Consider the following 19,946-nt stretch of genomic DNA (forward strand, 5'->3'; position numbering starts at 1 on the left):
AGCACACTGGTTAATTGTACGCAGCAGGACATCTAATGTGCTGCCAAAAGATGTTGGAGTAGCTATGAAATAGTAACTTGAAGGGTTAGTAACAAATCAGTATTACCTTCTGGGCTTAGTCTGAGGAGAAAGGGCAGCTCCTTATGGATTTTGTTTTGTTCTCCCTAAATAAAACCTCTAGATCCAACAGGGTAATGTTTTGTCTTACCAATGCATCTGTTTCTTTCTTGGTAAATAATATTTTAATTCCATGTGTAGCTAATGTTTTAAAGATAAGTCATTAAAGAAACAAATTTTAATTCTAGATTTCCACAGACTTATTAGGATTATAATGAATTAAAATATAATGAAAAATAGCCTGATTAAGGTTATTAAGAGGTTATATCATCTTTAAGCCATACCTCTGTTGAAAAAGGCTCATGAAAGGAGGAGTGTCTCTTAGCTGAGACGTCTGTAGTTTGATTAAAAGCATGAAAAAAAAGTGCAAATACTTCCCCACCTGGAAGGATAAGACAAAGATTTACTGTCACTGAATGTGCCAAAAAGTCCTGGTCTTCTGTGCCGCTTAGTCTTGAGAATGTCCAATTCATATTTCATGTCCAGCTACGAATGGAATAGGGAGAATTTACTGTGATTTCTTCAGATGTTTGAATATTAGCAAATTTTTGGAATGAAAGCTATTAACATATCAGAAATGAGAGGCTTTTAAATTGGAAAACAGGAAGCTGGTTATTGTCTGACAGATTTTTCCAGGATCCTTGTATTGTGCTGAAGCAACAGGAAATTAGTGAAAATCCACTAAAACAGTCATTCTGCTGTGCACGCAGAAAGCCAGAATTCCTTATCAAGCCTCATAATACCTCATCCATTTATTAGAGCTCGCCAAATAAACTAACAGTTACATCAGTCCTGCAGCAGTTTTCAGGAGGCTACAGCTCCCTGAACCTGAAACTTTGACTGCTGACAAGTTTCTTGAAGCAGAAATGTTACTGAGAAGCCACCTTCCCTGTAGCATCCCTGCTCCTGCTGCCACCCGCAGCTTGGTGCCTCCATCTGCCTGGCTGTACAGCGGGGCAGCAGTGCCAGCAGGCTCTGTCCACGAGGTCCAGGATGCTGCTGAGTTTCTCATCAAACACCCTGTGCTGCAGGGACTCTTTCCTCCAAGTACTGCAGACAGCCCTGACTGTGAGTTTGACAGGCGTGCACTTGCCTACTTTTATAATGAAGACGCTATTGGGAGACCCTCCACAGGTTGGCTAAGGTGATATCTTTAGGCAGAGATTTACAAGATTTTGCAGGAAAGCCTTCTCAGCTTTTTCAGCATGTTTTTTAGATGATGCCACAATGCAGCCATTGCCAATGTTCAGCTTTGAGAAAGGTTCCTGAAATATTTTTAGCCTCTGACTCTTCTTTCTGCACTTATAAAAATCCTTGATAAAGTATTAGAAGAACTAGATACTTACTGGACCCCATACACTGCCAAATCTCTCTTTCTCTCTTTATATTTTCTTATCTAATTTTGTTTTTCCTACTGTAGGCCACCAATTGCAGGAGTTGCATGTTGTGATATACAGATACAATGCATTCCCTCGAGGGACTGAGTACAAAAGTAAGTTGCTTACTTTTTAAACTCCATTTTTAAACTATTTTCTTCTGTGAATAATCACTATTGTAGTAGCTCACTCTTTCCCTTTGTAGCTGTGCCTGATAATGTTTACTGAAGATGAAATGCAAACACAGTATTCATAGTTCTTCCTTAAGTCTTCATGCATTCATCCTAGTATCCTATCCCTTAGTTGGACTAGAATATCAGACTGTGTTTCAAAGTGTTTTTAATGCTGATGTTTCAGTGTACTTCCAAAAAAGCTAACTACCTTTTTACCCACATTAATGTAAGATGTGGAAGCAGGAGACAGAGAAGCTGCCGTAGCAGAAGAGCTGACCAGCGCTTGTGACTTAAAAGCAATATTTTATACCTTATGCACTGTAGGTAAATCATTCATAGTTGTGCTTGGCCAGTTGTGCAACATCTTATCTGAAGGAGAAAAATTACCTTCTGACTCCCACAGAGTATCATTTTCTGCCCTAATGCTTGAGAAAGCTCTACTGCTATTTGCTTAAAGAAATAATTTTTTTCTTTCAATCTTCTACTTTACTATGTTGGAATTAAGTATTTTCTGGAATGCCCAGCAGTTGAAGGGTGCACATTTACCTGGCCTTGGATCTGGCACTGTCAGTGCATTCTGTGTAATTGCCGCGCTTTATCTTGTTTATGAAAATGTTGTTTGCTTTTATCTACCAAGGGTGGCATCCAGGAATGCTACATTTATGCTTGAAACACCAAAAAGACTTAGAAATGCTAAAGATGAGAGTACACTTTATTGTAAGCATGACAGCAGTGAGTTAAAAAACTTCTTCATCTTTAGCCCTCTGTAGAGGCATGCTGCTCTAGCTATAGGAAAGGCTGTGCAGGGGTAGGGAGCCGTGATGTTCCAGCTGTGCTCCTGTAACTCGGATATTTGCAGCTGAGATAGCTAGTCCTCTCAGCTATTCTGTGCTGTAGGAAAACCAGTCATGATTGTTGTCCAGGCACCATGACTGACTGCTATGGACTGATCACATAACATCTTTTTTTTAGCATCATTCTTCACATGAATTACTAACTTCAGCCATGAAGCCATGCAGTAGATTGCAGAACTCTGTTATCTCACATAATAAATTAGGTTTAGTAAACCAAGCCTTAAAATAACTGTCTCGTTTGAAACTCAGTTGCAGGTTTTCAGGTCATATTTTTTTACAAATTAACCTGAAAACACTTCTGGCATGAGTAATGTCGAGAATGATGTACATTTCCCTTGCTATGGGCTAAATCTTCCATCCTGCCAACTGTGCATGTGAGGGATGTGTATGCAGATGGAAAGGAGAAATGCCTTGCACCCACAGCTCCCAGCCTGGTATCTGTGTGCCCTGCAAAGGCTTGGTGCCTGGAGAGGGGGCACATGCTCTCATGGAGCATCCCAGGGTTTTTGTCTCTTCATCTCCCCTCTGCTAGGTGCAGGGTATAGATACAGATGCTTCCATCATCCTCAACATCTTTGAAGTGATGCAAATCTGGAGTGTAACTAAGCTGTCTTTTTTTCTTCCAGCTGATGGTTTTGCTCTGAATGCATCAGTCTGGAGAAATCTGCGGAGGAGAATGAAAGCGGGGTCTTGTGCACATCGGAATCTGCTGTCTCCAAGAGGCCTTTGGGTCCACAGAGCCAAAACAGCACATTCACAGTAAGCCCTGGATTACAGAGTTTTATTTTACAAAAGAAACAAACGCAAAGCATTTTAGATAGTGTTAGACACAGAGTGACATTAAAAAGATGTCCACCTGCAGTCTAGTTAACACAGTGTCATACCATTAAGCTTGTTGTTAAGAATATTTAAAAGCCTGAAGGACTCAGCACTTCTGCTTCCTCACATAGGAAAGCACTGAAAAATGGCAAAATGTTTTGTTTAGTATGAAGCCAAAACTCCTTAATTCTAATATCAAAGGACCAGAAACCCTGTTCAGTGAAAGAGTTGTTCATTTTGATGTACTGCCTGTGCAGAATATATTTGCTCAGGCTATCAACAAGGTAATCTCTTTGGGTTTTGGGTTGCATTTTATTAAGACCTGAATCAAGACCATTAACTTACTTTACTCAGGCCAGCATGGACAACTGCCTTCATAATTGTACTGGTGGATAAAACATAATGAGACTTGGAGCAGTGTTTAAGAAAAAAGTGTTTGAGATGATGTCCCATTAAACGCAGCCATTGTTGATAAAATTGCAAATACAGAATCTGATTTCGTTTGCTTTAGGAATGTTTCTAGAAAAGCCAACTCAGTATGTCTCTTTCTAACCTAAAATTAGGACTGGAATGATAATACTATGATTTTCCTGTTATATAATAGTGACATAACAGTGTGACAGAAAGTGACATAGACACATAAAGAAAGCCCATTTTTTCCTAATCTACCAGAATGTGTTATGTCAACAACAACAAAAAAAAGTCTTTTAACTAAATTTCTGAAAAGAAATCTCCAAAATGCTGCCAGGATATAGCCATGGGAGAAAGACACAAGAAGGGACTAGAAGCTGTTTAAGGAGAATAATGAAAAGAAAAAGCATTGTGAACCTATAGAGGGTTAATGTATGCATATATATACATGTGGGTGGATTTTCAGACTTCATAGCAGAAATTGGTTTATTTTTGTGAAATAAATTTTGTGCAAATGCATGTGATACTTATAAGCAAAAAAAAGACAGTAAGAAAACTCAAATATTTGAGAAAATTCAAGATCAAAAAAAGAGTAAGGAAACTGGTAAAATTTAACAAATTTAGCTGAATGGACAGGATAATGGTTCAATGCTGACAAATGTAACATAAGAAGGAATAATTTGAGCCATCCAAATACATCATTATTGTCACTCAAGGGGAGACCTGTGCCTTCTACTAGATGGTTCAATGAAAGTCTCTGCTCTGTGTAGAGTAAGGGTCAAAGAAGCAAACAAACTGTTAGGACACAAAAGAATTGGGAGAGAAGTAATGCCCAAAATCTTATAATGTCATTAAATAAATCAGTGGTATGCCCTGACCTGGAATACTATATTCAGTTGTGGTTATCCTGCCTTGAAGAGAATGTATCATAAATAGATGAAGTATAGAGATGGGCAATGTAATTGATTAAAAGCATGAAAAGCCCTTCATTTCAGACAAATCAAAAAGTTTAATTCTTTTTTAAATGAGGGTGAAGATGACCTAGATAGGCCACTAATAATAATGGATACACTATATATAGAAGAGGTTATTTATTTAGGAAGAAAACAAGTTAAGAACTGCAAGAGTAATTATTGCAATACATAATTTTTCTCTGGAACTCAGTGCAACTTGGTGGCCAAGACTTCAGCTGAATGCAGACTTCAGTCAGATATTTATTTAAATAAACATATCACCTATGCTGCAGTCCACAGGATATAAGAGTTTTTTTGAGTTACAGACTACCCCAAGGGTGAACATTAGCCAAATTGTCAAGAGAGTTAAGAAGAAACCTTTCCTATGGGCAGGTTATTTCATAAATGCTTACTGCAGAGCTTCTGACTCCCCTCCCTGAAACACATCTAGTACAGGCCACTGTCAGAGAGCATATCTGAGGAGATGGACCACTGCTCTGATCCAGTGTGTCAATTCCTATGTTGAATCAATGATACAGAGATGAAAGGTTCGATATCCTATTATCAGTCTCTTGAACCATCAAATTCTCCTCCTCTTCCCCATTCAGCTATTGATTAAATTAAATGCAGCAAGGTAAATGGGGACAGGAAAGAAATTCCTTATCTTAGCAGAGCTCTTTGTCTATGTGCTTTAGTCTGCATTATAAGGAGATGGTAACCCCAAGCTACTGAGCAATCTGTATACTAGATTTTTTCACAGCAGCCTTTCCACACAAGGATCCCACTATTTGGTTATTATTTTTAAGGACATTTAAATTTTTATGATTTTTAGATATATAAGTATACATTTTCTGCTCATTACATGCTGCAGTTCTGGAGCAAAAAAGAGGTACAAAGAGTCTGTGAAGGACAAACCCCCACCATTCATCTGTATACTTGTGCCATGCTGACTGCTGTATGTTTTGGAAAGATTCTCTGTAGATTCACCAATCTAAAGAAATAATGAGCTTAAAGCAATGGAACCTCTGAAAACAGTTGGCAGTTAGATAATGATGGATATGCTGCAGAATCCAGAGATCTTGGTGGTGGAGGATGAATGATGCATATAATGAAAAGAAGGCTGAAGCCGATCACCTTCCCTGTTAGTATAAACACGTAAAATGCAATTCACTGTGATGATGGTGGTGGTGCATTGCATAATAAATTATGTGTCTGGATCATAAAGGCAATATTTCATGATAGAAAAGTTTAATAGAAAATGTATGTAAATGAGTGTAACTTGTCAAATGATGCTTTTTGACTCGAGTGTAAGAGGAGAAAATAATTTCTTCTCCAGCACATTTGCAAGTTGAGCTGAAAAATGTCTGTGAGTTCCACTTTCCAATTTCACTCACATTTTCAGACATAGAGGGATAATAGATTAGTTAAGAGCTGTGCTTTATTGCTGTAAAACTGCTCAACATTGTGCAAAATTTTTGAAAGTGCTATGAGTGAAAGTTAGTGGTGAGGAAAACATGGTGGGAATTGCTGATTAATAGAGGAGAAGGACCCAGCCAAATTCTGTTCCAAAATTTCCAGGGCTTTGCATGGGCTCAAAATTAACCTGGGGGGCTATAAATGAAGATTGTCCTAGCAGAGAAGATTTAATTAGCAGAGAGCTCCAGTGGGGGAAGAAAACCCAGGCAAATAAATAAACAGATAAAATGCTGGACGGTAACATACTGGAGAGAGACAGGAATGCTCTTGTGTTTCCCACAGTCCACAGAGGTGTTATATGAGAGGTGCAGCCAGGCTTTAACAACACCCTCAGGCATGTGGTGGGACTCTTATGGTTGTCCTGTGCAGGACCAGGAGCAGGACTTCTATAATCCTTGTTGGGTCTCCCAGCTCATGGTAGGACTCTTCTTAAGGACCTCCTCTTCTTAAGATGAATATGAGAGTTTTGGGACATGTTCAGACAGGAATGTCTTTATTTACCTAGGTTTAACTACTAAAAAAATAGGGAGTGGAGTATTCTGGTGAGAGTACAGGGTTGAGTTGGGGGTTTTTTTCCATGGTGTTGGCCACTCTTTGAGTGAATTTGTAGGATTTGGGTTTTTTTAATAATTTGAGTGAAATACACTTTATTATATATATATATACATAAATATATATATATGCACCAAAAAAACTTACCTGTGAGGCACTTTTAACAAAAAAATATTTTAATATTCCAGCAAAAATTGTGATTTACTATAAAAAAGTAAAATTCAATGAAATTTTCCAAAATAAATTCTAAGTAAAATTTACACATCATAGACAGCTGAAATACTGATTAAAAGCACCAAATTGACATTTTGAAACATAGCAGCTTAAATCATTGTTTTGTTTTGACATTTTGATGCAAAATGTAGATATTTTTGTGTGACATTTCCAAAGAAAGTTGGGATTTTTTTGGTAACTGTCCTGCAGAAATGTTTTATGATTCAACAAGCAAATGTCAAACTTGTAGAATTCCCATGCAACATAAATTCCACTGGCTGATCAGCTCTTATTCATGCTCTTTGAAGAAGAGCCTATCACCATAATAGAAATCTGTATTTCCACACAAAAAGTTTCAGTTCAAATTTGAATTCTAGCAGTCTCACATAATTATCCTTTTTGGCAAATTCTGTTGAGAAACAGTGGGTGTAATATTTTGTCACTTTGAGATTTTTTTGAGGCAACAGCAAATCAGAGGGAAAAAGCATAAAAATCATATTTCAAGAGTGATCTAGGAAATTATTTCATTAGCTGAAACTGGAAGTAATTGTCTTTATTTAGTCAAACACTACACTGCCCCCACCTAGACACAAGGTGAATAAATACTCACAAAAGGATTTTATCTTTGTCTCAGCCGTGCATCATTCATTTCTGGCTAGTGGGTAGGTGTCCCAGATGTGGAAGGTGTATAAGGCTCTCTTGGCTGATGCCAGTCTTGTTACTAGATGCCAAAGCTGATGCACTGGTTTTCCAGAACTGCACATAGGTCATATTAAACAGCTATAAACAACAAAACCCGCCCCCCCCCACCCCCGCCCCATTTTTGCAGAAAGGATGGGTTGCCCATCTGTAAATCTTCCTAGGTAGATTTGGGTAGTAAAGCAACCTATACCTTTAAGGACGTGAACAGAGCAGAACATGCTGCTTGATACTGAGATCTCCCAGGACTGGACCAGGAGTTAGAATTTGGTTCTAGTAATGACAAGGACCCATGAGAAACCAGACTCTGAATCCTCAGCCATCAGCAATTGGTGGCCTGAGAAGGAATTTGATTGTCTAAACTGAATCACTCTGGCACAGATTTCTGGGTTTCATTCATTTCTTCTGTACAGTTACCTAAATTCACATAAATGAATGGAAAAATAAAAAAAAGTCTTAGTATGAATGTTTATTTGTCAAAGAGAAGCAAAATTAAGCCATTTTCTCCAGTTTTATTTTCAGATATTATCACCAGAGCTTGATTTCTATTTTTTTCTTTTTTGTATCTAGATCCACAATATGTTTATTACAAAAAAAAAAAAAAAAAAAGAACCAACATGAGACAACAACAACAAGAAATCCCCTAATAACATGAAAAGCAGTACAACTGTGCTCTGCTGAAATGGTTAATAGGAAAAGGAAAAAAAGAAAATTAGACCCTTTATTCTAGAGAGCATGCATTTATGCAAAGAGGATGTTTAGCTGGGGGTGAAGAGATGAGAACTTGGCTAGTTATGAACTTGTAGAATAATCATGGGAAAAATGATGAAGTGTTCATAGTGATATAGTAATGACATACATAAAGCAAATGTGTTATGATTAGATCAAATTGCAAAGAGAAATGAGTAAATGTTGAGAACAATGCTGTGTTCAATGTGTAAACAACACATCTCTCTCCTTAGCTGGGGTTGTTATAAGCAAGCAAGAGTTAAAAATACAAGAGCAATTTTTAGAGGCAACCTCATGACTGGCAATCAGTGCTAATAAGATTCTTTTCCTCTTGCAAGATTCACAGAAAGCCCTCAATCCATGCCGAGCACATTCAAAGGCAAGGGACTAAGCGCTCCCCTTACAGGTTCATTATCATTCGCAGGTTATCCCAAGCCAAGTGAATCAGGAAAGCAAATGAATTAGTGAGAATTAAGGAGCCTCTGCGGTCTGAACCCTCTCCAAATCTCAGCTAAGATGAAAGGTAGACGCTGATGTCTTGTGTCCCAGGGTTTTCAGAATTGGAGCCCCAGTGCCAAGCTGCTTCCTCCAGAGCCTCGCAGAAATGTGCAGGCAGTTAATGTTGCCTAACGTCTCCTGACCGTGGGTTCAGCCATGTGGGAAAAGTTTTACGAGGCTGCAGAAACCAAACCCCCTTTTACTCACAATTAATTACAGGAGAGTTGTTATAGCACCTCGCTGTCAATGAGTCCAGTGAAAGAGCACTTTCCTCTCATCTCACTCAGCAATAATCAAAGATACTCGGGTAATGTCTCAGTGCGTAATAATATCAAACGGGGTAGTTAAAAGACAGCTCTAAAGCACATTGAACCACTAACAGTACTGTTTCATTGGAAACAACACCTTAAATGATAGGATTTGTACCTGACAAGAATTGGGATCTCCAGTGTTTACCTTCCCTCTTTTCATCTATCTGAAATGATGCAGCACCTGACAATCTTTTAATCATTTACTTGTTTTTAGTTGTTGTGATGCAATGATATTCTGAGGGAAGCTATGGCCTTAAAGTACCTTATGCGTTGGAAAGATTTGAAAGGAAAGCAGTTTGTTTTCATTAAATACTTGTTACTGCTAATTATATTTGATCATTATAAATAATAAAGTTTAATTAAAGAAGCATGTCACCTAGAAAAAAAAATTGTTTTCCAAAGGATAACAGTATGTCTTTGCACTTGCAAGTAGGGGATGGAAATACCAAGTGAAAAATGTGCAGATATATTTGTTTGTGGGTCTGTGTGTGTTTGCACATGTGAATAAACAAAACAGTATTGGTTTTGGGAGACTAGAGGTTTGGTAGAAAAAAGAAATCTATTCAAAAGAATTTTTCCAATTCTGATAATGAAATTATATTTAAAGAGCTATATTGTATCATATCAGATGTTATCTTCATGTGTGTTTCAAATTATTTAACGTAAGTAATTATCTACAATAAAATAACATTTGGCAAATGACATTAACCAGTATTTCCACAGCCTAGGTTTGTATCAATGTTCTCATCAGATATATTTCTCTGCCATGATTTTTAATGTCATCTGTTTCATGAATGTGAAGAGTTCAGTATGAAATTACATGTTTGTCATAATAAATGTATGGGTTTAATTTCATTTTTTTTGCAAATGATATTTTTTCAAGGTTAGTTTCAAGGAAATTAATAGAAAATTAAGGCTAATAACTCAGCATGTAACTGAAGTCTTGAATTCATGTACCAATGTACATAATTGTTCCTTTAAACAATCATGCTGGAAAATTTTCTAGTTTTTACTTCCCCTCTTAATATAATTCCTGACTCATGACCTCCTATCTACCAGTCAGGCTTGATGTGCATGACTGTATCTCATTTATAATAATCATGATCTTTACAGAGTGATCGATTAAAATATTATGGTTCTTTTAAAATCAGAACGCATATCAAACGAAGCCTCACTTATAAAATAGAGAAAAAGCCCAGGCTTTTGCAGTCTCCTCAGTGTCAATAAGATGTTGTAAAAATCTCTTAATATTCAAAGACAGTTAATCATCAAAGAAGCAAATTATGTTAATATGGTTTTATCACAATTGAAAATGTTGTTAGTGGTTCTATGGATTACACTGTTCTATATACACTACATTTAACACAGTTAAAAAAATGAGTCCCTCCCTGTCCTGAAATTTTTGGGTTTTCTTGAAAATCACTCCCTCTAAAAAAATATGTAGTTTAAATAAAAAGATAATATAATTAAAAGAATTGTTTTGTTTTTGGTATGCACTCTAGTTCATATAAAAAGTATTTTAGAAACTGCAGAATATTTTAATCCCGTCCTTTTTTTTAACATAAAATTGCTGAATGGGAAAAAACACCATCATTATTTAAACTGGGGTTGAAAATATCTAGAGGCTTCAACAGTGGAAAATTTCTTTCCCTTCTACTTATAATTAAATCTTTTTTTTTTTTTTTTTTTGGTGGGGAGGGAGGCAGGGGGAAGGAGCAGGAGGACAGTGTTAGTAATCCCGGCCACTATATTGCTCGCAAAGAAAATGCTCTAAGACTTAAAGGAAAGATAAAGGTGAACTACAGGATAGTGTTAAAATTCAACAAATCTCATTCTTAATTCTTTAACACTGCAATGTTGTTAATTTCCTAGTATCTTTTTTATTTTCAAGAAGCCTTGTGCATTTGTGCATGGAATTTGTACATTTTTCTGTTTTTTAAATTAGATGAAAGAAACATTTCAAATGATATAATTCTACCTACTCTCTTCCCAACTCTGTATCATGAGAGGATTTTATTAATTGTATTTTTAATACTGCTCTTGTTTTTAATCAGTTTCCTCGAGGTTAGCTTATGTATTACTTTTAATAAATTCTATTTATGTTATCCAGAGAATTAAAGATAGCAGATGCAGGTAAAATCCTTTTGAAAAAGGCTTGAGCATAGAACAGAAGAAAAAAACCCCCAAACCAAACCAGAAAACAATTAGAACAATCTCCCAGCCAGTATCAGCCTAGAAAGAAGCGAAGCACACACAATACCCTCAAGTGTGTGCGTGTGTGGGTGGGAAGAGCTTCATAATACCAATATTATTTAAAATGGTGTGGATCTGCGGCAGCCTGCAGCAACAGCAGCTTCAGCCAGTGCTGCGCCAGCGAGGCAGCGGGCCCTGCCCTTGTGCTGGCCACAAATGACCAGTGAAATCCCAGAGGCCCTCTTGAATTTCTGCATTCTCATTTCATCAGCTGCAAAATATCTGTCACTCACGTCCCACACTGGGCAAAGTGACACCTGCCAGTCTCAAGAACAAGGACAAATTAATGTTCCTCCACCAACTGTGTCTCAGAAATGAGTGGCGAGCGGCAGCGCAAGCAATCAACAGCTTGAGTACATTGTTAAAGTTTGCAATGCATTGCTGGGGGTTCCTTTCAGACAAGGTAATTTGCAGCAGCTGTTGTCGGTTTGTGCTGTTATTGAACATGTGTTCTGCTGATTTCCCTCCTAATCTTTTAAAAATATTTGCAAAATACGTGCAAAATTGCATTGCTGAGGTTTCATGAAGCTGCAAAACAAGGTGGCTGGTTTTAAACAATGCTTGGGAGAGACAGTGCAGCAGCTGCCAGACGAACATGTAAGCTAGGCACTCACCTTATCCACTCCATCTTCCTAGAAATCACTCAGAAATATTTTGGATACTAGGTATAAAATCTTCAAAAAACCCAAAACAACAAAAAACATTTCTGATGTCTGTCATCATGTCACATCATGTTATGCGATATTATATCTGCTTGTGATGAGATGCAACATGACAGGATGTAATGCAATGTAACATATAAAAAAATGTAAATAATCCACTTTTGGGGATTAGATATCTGCTGTCAATTCCTATAGCAGGAACCTGAACTGAATTTATTGAGGCGGATGGGAGCTCAGCGAACACCAGACTGTGCAGTGGTGTTTGCAAACCAGCACACATCACAATTCACTGCCTCTCCCAATTACTTTTGGATAGTTTGGCTCTTATATGACTGTATTACAATGTTAAATAGAAGTTCTTGTGGTGAACAGTCTTGTGACTCAATAATTTCGTTAATTATCACTGCCTACAGCAATCACTCTGATGATGACTTGCCATGAGTTTGTACATTTTAAAAAATACTTGTTGGAAATAGCTGTAGTGTTTTTCATAGTAAAACACACAGGGTGAACAGAAAATTGTGTAGTACCCATGACATAACTGGGGGGTAAAAACAGCGGTTTGGGCCAAATAAGAGGCTGCTCAGGACAGTGTAGCCTGCTGAGGTCTCCCTGGGGCTGGAGACCTTCCTTCCTTTGGTGGCATAGCTGTATCTCTCAGTTAGTTACTGATCAAAAAGCACCTACATTTTAGGATAGGACAGGCTCCACACCCTTGTATCACAGTCACAGTTCACCAGTGCTTTCTGCCAGCTCTGGAGGAGTGGGCTTGGGCACAGCTCTGAGCAGGCTGTGCCCACAGGTGCCTCAGGAGCCAGAGGGCTGTGACATGGAGAGTGGGCATTTGAAATACTGGTGAATGTAGCCTGAATGCTCCGGGGTATTCTGTAACAGTGGGGAGTTGGCTTTTGAAGTATCACATAGGTTACTGACGATTTGGGGAAATGAAAAGATCTAGATTTGCCTTCACATAGCCAAGGATAGGGAAAAGGGTTTATCACCAGCAGTGGGAGGAATGCAGAGGGGAGCACCCCAGTCCCCTGACCTTCTCCCAGCAGAGCCCAGGTCTCCCTTTGCTTCTGCCCCTGAGTTCCTACTGACTCACTGTGGCAGCTGATTCCAGCCCAAAATTCACCTATTTGTGTGTCCGGAGCCTGGGAAAAAAAATCCATGCCATTGTATTTCACCAGTAATTAAGTGCTAATGGATGTTTTAGAACTTGTTTTTAATTTTCTTTCAACAGAAGACAAAATGCCACATTGTCTGAAGCTTTGTCTGCCCCACAGGCACTCTGCAAAAATATCTCCTTACAGCCACAAGGGCTTCATCCTCAGTATGTTTGACTGTGTTGGGAGTTCGAGCACAGGTGAGTGGACAATATTTTAAGTACTAGGTTTATTCAGTGTTCTCTAAGCAGGGTTAGATAATATGATATTTACAAAGCCCCATTCTCTGTATCCTCAAAGGTTTGCCCACTTTGGTAACATTGATGCCATTGAACCTGTATTAGCAGCAGTGAGGGGTGGCTGTAAATTTTGCCTCGTGTAGACAAGGCTTACAAGGTAAGCAGGCAGACCCCCAGCTGCAACTGCTTGCCTGGGAATGGAACCTTTTATTTGCTGTCATAGTGATGACTTTTAATTGTCCCAATAAACAAGCTTTTAAAAAGCTTCTAAAATGTTCTCTAATAACACACTTTGGTCTTTAGCCATAGAAATGCAGAAATAATTAGAAGTGCCATTGTGTACAGTGCCTTCTGGACTGGGCTGAAGGTGAAGGAGAAAGTATCATGCTATCCTTGTCAGCTGCAAGGGTAATTACTGCTGGCTGAAATTACTCAACATTTGTTTATAAGCTCCCCAGAGCATGCTGTAAATAGATTGTCTGTTATAGTCCAATCACATTAAAACGCTGCTCCTTGCAAACTGCTACCTCCTGTTTTCTGTAAGCTAGACAGAGAAAGCCTGCTGCTCACTTATTGAGCACCAAGCACTGAAGAGCTATGTTTAATATGATTGTTTTCATTAGCTCTTCTCCGTCTGATATTACATTTATAGTTTGCTGGGCTTGAAGACTGGCGTGTTGCATTGCTTTTATTTGCTGTAGTAAGAGTGAATAGCTTTATTTCTGGATGCTGTATGCAACAGTTGATGGGAATTTTGGAACAGCAAAAGTGGGGGAATATCTACAGACAACTTGGGCAATGGTGTTTTTCTAGTTGCCTTCTAAATGCTCTGCACCAGTTCCAGCAGTGGTCGCGTTGCCTAAAGTGTCCTTTGAAGGACAAGAAGTATTTTCATAAAAGGTTAGAAAGAATGTATTTTCCTTAGCACTGAATTTCACACTACAGCATTGTCCTGTCCATTATGACCCGAGTTGTATGAAATAGTGATGCAGCCACAGCCTGTCTGTTTGATTTGCTCTCAGCATGATTTACCACATCATATCACAGCAGTTCAGGTATTTCCAATAAATATGGGGACAAATTCATCGCTGACATATGCAGAGAGAATTCCAGTGCTGTCGATAGAGTTGCATTTGCTCCCACCAAGGTGAATCTGCCCACTAAACTCAAGATTTAGGGGAAACAAATAGAATTTTGCAAAAAAAAACCTAAACCCCAAAACAAAACAACCCAACACATAAAAACAAAATCCAGACACCTGCCATCTCCACATATTATAAAAAATACGAAAAATAAAGGCAGTACATATCCGATACTGGGTATCAGAGGCAGAAATTTGAAACCCCTGTTTCATGAGTAATTCATGAGAACACACACAAAGGGTATTTCAACAGTACTCATTTTTATTTACCACTGATTATTCCCCCAGATCAGTACTGATTATATATAGAGCAAAGTGTGGACTCATGTCACATTTATTTGAAAAGGTTAGTATCAACAAGCTGCCTTGCATATCTCCTTAGCTGGAAAAAAAGTCTAGATATTGCTGAATTTAACCTGATTTTCTTAGGCACTGCACTGGTGTAAATCCTCATGGAGGACATTGCAGCTATGACAACTTACACCAGCACCTGAGCTCCCCTGGAAATAACACAACAAAGCAGCTATGTTAGTGACCAGTGGAGAATTATTAAAGGAACACAGATAATGGGAAGAAAATAAACGACCTGGATAGAAGAGCTACTATAGAATGAAGTGCAGGTAAATCACTATACTGGACACCTTCCAGCCTCATGTCCTAGGTGCCTTTCTCCCTAATTTTAACATCTGCCTTATGCTTCTGTTCTCTGCAAACCAGTCAGAAAGGGAAAAGAATTGAAGTTTGGATATTCACATTTGTTTCTAACTGGCATCATTGCCTGTGGAAAACTGTCCTTCTGGGAAAGATGCTGGAGTGCTAGAAGTGATGATTCAATTGCCCATTAAGATAATTCCTGGAAGTACTACTTTCTTGAGGCTGTATTTCCAGGAATGGCAATCACGGCGTCACTGCTCTGTCAGTGCGTTAGGTATCTCCAGAAGCGGACACAGCAGGTGAATATTTCCAGTTACTACAAGTAATACACCACAGGTTAGATCTCGTGGTTATCTTTATTTGCAAAAGCTGACTAGTGCAGCATATTGCAATCTTTTGATGATGAACTATACCAATTGTTTTGCAATAAGCAGAAGCTTCTTTGCAATCCAGGTAACATTTTTTTATGTTCCTATTCCTGCTTTTTCGTGCTATTAGAGAAGCAGTGAATCTTTAAAGAGAAACTTCCTACAGCTAAAAAAGACATTAAGGGGGAAAAAAGCTGGGAGCCATAGTGACAGGTACAACTAAGGCTGTATCCTTCGGTTCCCTGGAAACCAGTCAAACACTATCTCATCTTGCAATGGTTGTGTCTGATCCTCTGCTTCAGACATCTTCCTAATAATGGCAACTACAGAGGTGACTCTCTGCAAATAAGGGCTTACAGCAACTGGACATCCATCATATATCTCCAGAGCAACATTAGACCACCCTAATGGGTACTCCCGTCTTCATTATGATATTAATTCTCTAAATTTCCAAAGTGATTTCATTTGTAAAATGACAAAGGCTGGCTGCTCAGGAGACAAAGTGTTTTCATCCCCCTCCTGCATGCTTACAAAGGCTTGCTCTCTTTAGTCTTTGGGGGAAAAGAAATTTGATAGCATTAGATCTCTTGTGATACACAAGGCTGCCTAACAGCTACACCACCTGCCAGCACCGCATGCCTGCCCATCCAGCCTGAAGATTCTAAAGCAATGGTTGATGAGTAGAACATAGAAGTTGGGGGAGGCAGCGGGGGGCTGGTAGAAACTATGCAGGGAGAAAATAGAAGCTGTATAAAATACTCAGTGTGAAAGTGAGGCAGGATTGAGGGTAAGGGTGAGGTCAGAGCCAAGGCTGGAAACTGAATCAATCTGACCAAGGTTGGTTTGGTTAGATTAGGTAAAAGCATGATTTTCTCCCTGGTGTATCAGAGCCTTTGCTGTGGCCACAAATTCACTGACAGCCAACCAAAGCAAGCTTTTCACAAAGAGACAATTCTTTGCATAGCTCCTGATCTTCAAACTCTTGGGGATTAAATAAAATAGAGACAGAATTTAAAAAGGAAATCAGTAAACCCGTGACGTCACTAAATGTTTTTCCCCAAATAGTGACTAACTAAAGTGCCTGACTGAATAATAGTGAGGAATTAGGAAGCTCTTTTAAGGGCAGTGACAGTTGTAACCTGGCTGGTGAATAAATTTGAAAGCAAAACAGGACAGTATTTAATGCACTGAAAAGTATACAAGACACCAATCTCACTAGGCTTTATTCTGCTTTAAGAAACAATCTTTTAATTTGTTTGGTTCTGGATTTCCTTTCATTTACACTTGTTCTGTCCTGTTGCCATCTGCCATCGAGCTTGCAGGCAGCAGTGTGCAAGGAGACTTGCACCAAGGAGTCCAGTTCCTCTTCCCAGCAAAGACCACCTTCAGCAAGCAGCTGATTTTAGTTGCTCCTCTTACGATTGCATTCCCTTTGTCCATGCTACACTGCTGGATTTCTATTGCACCAGCTACTTCTACACCCGCTTTAGGGATGAATCTCAGTAAGCAGAGCCAGCACTTGGTACTGGTATAGCTGCATGGCCCCCAGTCTTAGGGCATCCTGTATCCCAGGTGTCCTTCAGACAGCAAGAAGATAGCAAAGAGCCTGTGGGGGACTGCAGCCCAAAGCCACATCCCCACGTGTCTCACGCACTCCCTTCCCAGGCATGTGGGGCAGCTCTTGGGATGACTGTGCTGGGTGGTGTGACACTCAGAGTGGCATGTGGCTCTGCATCCCACCACTGCCTTTCATCAAGCATTTACTGCAAATGGAAATTTTCATTAAATTTTATAAATATGTAAAAGGGTTTCCATCTCACAAATTTGGAAACATCACTGTAAAATCTTGTTTAAAACTAAATTAATTAGCAACATTAAATATGTTGAAGAGGATGACTCTTTTACCCCAGAGGAAGCCTTCATGTTTAGTGTAGAGTTAAGCTCCTTTTTTTCCAATTCTCTCTTTCTTTCTGACCCTATAAATCTTGCATTCTTTGCTGAACAGCCATGCAGCTTCAGCAGGAAGCAGACTGCCCCCCTCTTTTCCCTTCTCTGCCCTCCTTCCCCAAATCTCCAGCAATTGTGGCTTAACTTGGTTGTCAGAGCCTAGGCTGGAGCTGTAGATTTGAGCCCCCTCACACTGAGGAGGTTGCTGAACCGTAGTCAGCTCACCAGTTTCTGGGTGAGTGCTTTAACCACTGCTATAAAAGATGAGCAGCAGTATCACCACCATCCATCTTTAAAAATAAAGGGTAATCCAGTTGTCCAGCCCTCGAGGAACAAAGCCCCTATGAGTCAGAGGGTTTTGCTGAATGTGAATGAGGGTTACATCTTAATGCTTAACTGGAGGCTCTGTGTGCACATGTTAGTCCTATAGGAAAAACGATTTTGGATTATTAGCCTCTCTTCATCACTCCCTAGCAGATTTGAACATCACCTCAACTCCACATACTTTCTGCTAAAAATCCTTGTTTCCAGTAGTAAGAATGCACCATGAAAGCAACCCGAATCTTCAACTTGGATGCCTAAATTTTCCTCAGAAATCATATCTTTGAATGTATTGTTTTAGACATTGGGGCTGAATTTTAATGCTATAATGATCCTGCCAGATGATGACCGACTGTTGTTTCTGTGTCATCTTTTATAGGCATGGGAAATGGAGATGCTCAGAACCTCCTGGTAATATGCTACTTTCCAGTTCCACAGCTTCATTTTTCTGCACTTCAAGTGTTCAGCATAAAGTCATGATGGTCTGAGGTGGGTTGGCAGCTGTCCCTATCTGTTATTTATGATTTTTTAAATTTTGCATTCCATAGAGTCAAATTCAAACATGCTGTAAGAAACTCTACTGTGATTGCTTATCTCAGGGATAAACTTGTCTCCATCTTATATGCTTATGATGTTATTGATGGCCCTTTGGCCCCCAAATTAAATTATTAATGGAAAATTCTTTGTCATTTGTTTCTCAATGTCACATGAATGTAAAAGTATTTTTCAGTGCTGCTTCATGGAGAAGACATTCTGCTTTTGCATTTAACTTCACCTTTCTGAAAGAGGTGCTAAACTATTATTCCTTTCCATCTTTAACTAAATACCATAGTTCTCTGTCTAAGATTAATCCATTGCAGCTGCTAGTAATGAAAGCTCTCCTAATACCCCGAAGTCGTGCTTTTTTTTTGCAAAAATCATAGGCTAATATTTAGAGGCTTGTGCCAGTCTCATGTAAGTTAACGAGTATAAATCCACTCTGGCATCATATGGTTTCTGTCTTCCATGGCTGCCTTCCAAAAGCTTGAAACTCCAACCTAATGTGTCACTTCAGTATGGACAATATACTGCATAATTTGTTAGGGAAGAAACCATCCCATTTCCTAAGCATTTTGGATGCTCTGTATTAATCTAGCATAGACCTGGAGCAATCATTGTACTGTGTTTAGGCTTCCTGAGCTTTACTATGCAAAGAATTATTTTCCCAAGGCTGACTGTAAGAGCTATAGTATTTTGGGCAGGAGGTCTGTGCTTAGGAACAAGAGGAGCATTGCTTTGCTGTGAATCAGTGGGGTGAAAACCACGGTGAAGCATGTCTCACCACCTCATTTGTGGTGAGGAAAGCCCAGACCCATGAGGAGTGGTGTGGCATAGACATTTTGCATGTGTCCTTTCTGCTTTCATGTTACGGGGCAGCAGAGCTATGACCACTTGGTACAGTCCATCCTGGCAGTTATGCATGGAAGGGTTGAATGGAATTCTTCTCTTTACAGGCCTGGGAAAAGTGAAAACTTGGTGCAAATGCTGTTTAGTCTTTTGCCAGGCTCAGATTCATAAAGACAAAAATGTGGCTGGAAGCCACTTCTATTTGCTCTCTCCACCCAAACAGTACTTTTATTGCTGAGTCTCCAGAAGGCACAATACAGAACCTGACCGCTGCTCTCCTCTCAGATGCCTCTCAAGTAGAAAACAAGTTGTTTGCCATTTTCTTCCCTTGTCAGATCAAGCCAATACACATACTCAATATACCTATCTTGAGAAGTTTTCATTATTGATGACTCTCACTTTCTCTGCAAACAATATATTTTCTGCAGCACCCGTCCAGGTAAATAGGGTTCACTCTGGAAATAGAAGGAGCAGAACCATATGGGAGAGTATAAAAATGAACTGACCTGAACTACGGTTCTGAAAACACTGTAAATTGTTTCCGTACCTTGACAAAGTGCTCACACTGGGTAGGAACGCCTTTGTTGTTGTGACTTGTCCTCTAATTGTCTGGCACCTTCCAGGGAAT

General features: G+C 39.1%; 1 long non-coding RNA gene across 1 annotated transcript; it reads left to right on the forward strand.

The window, feature by feature from the left end:
• Positions 1-1,093: 1,093 nt before the first annotated feature.
• On the forward strand, positions 1,094-18,535 carry LOC116446874. Its single transcript, XR_004241416.1, has 5 exons — positions 1,094-1,609; positions 3,147-3,279; positions 13,340-13,462; positions 15,072-15,262; positions 18,312-18,535. It is a non-coding gene; the product is annotated as an uncharacterized LOC116446874 (long non-coding RNA).
• The last annotated feature ends 1,411 nt before the right edge of the window (positions 18,536-19,946 follow it).

Source organism: Corvus moneduloides, chromosome 7 (genome assembly GCF_009650955.1).
Source record: "Corvus moneduloides isolate bCorMon1 chromosome 7, bCorMon1.pri, whole genome shotgun sequence".
In the NCBI taxonomy this organism is placed as follows: domain Eukaryota; kingdom Metazoa; phylum Chordata; class Aves; order Passeriformes; family Corvidae; genus Corvus; species Corvus moneduloides.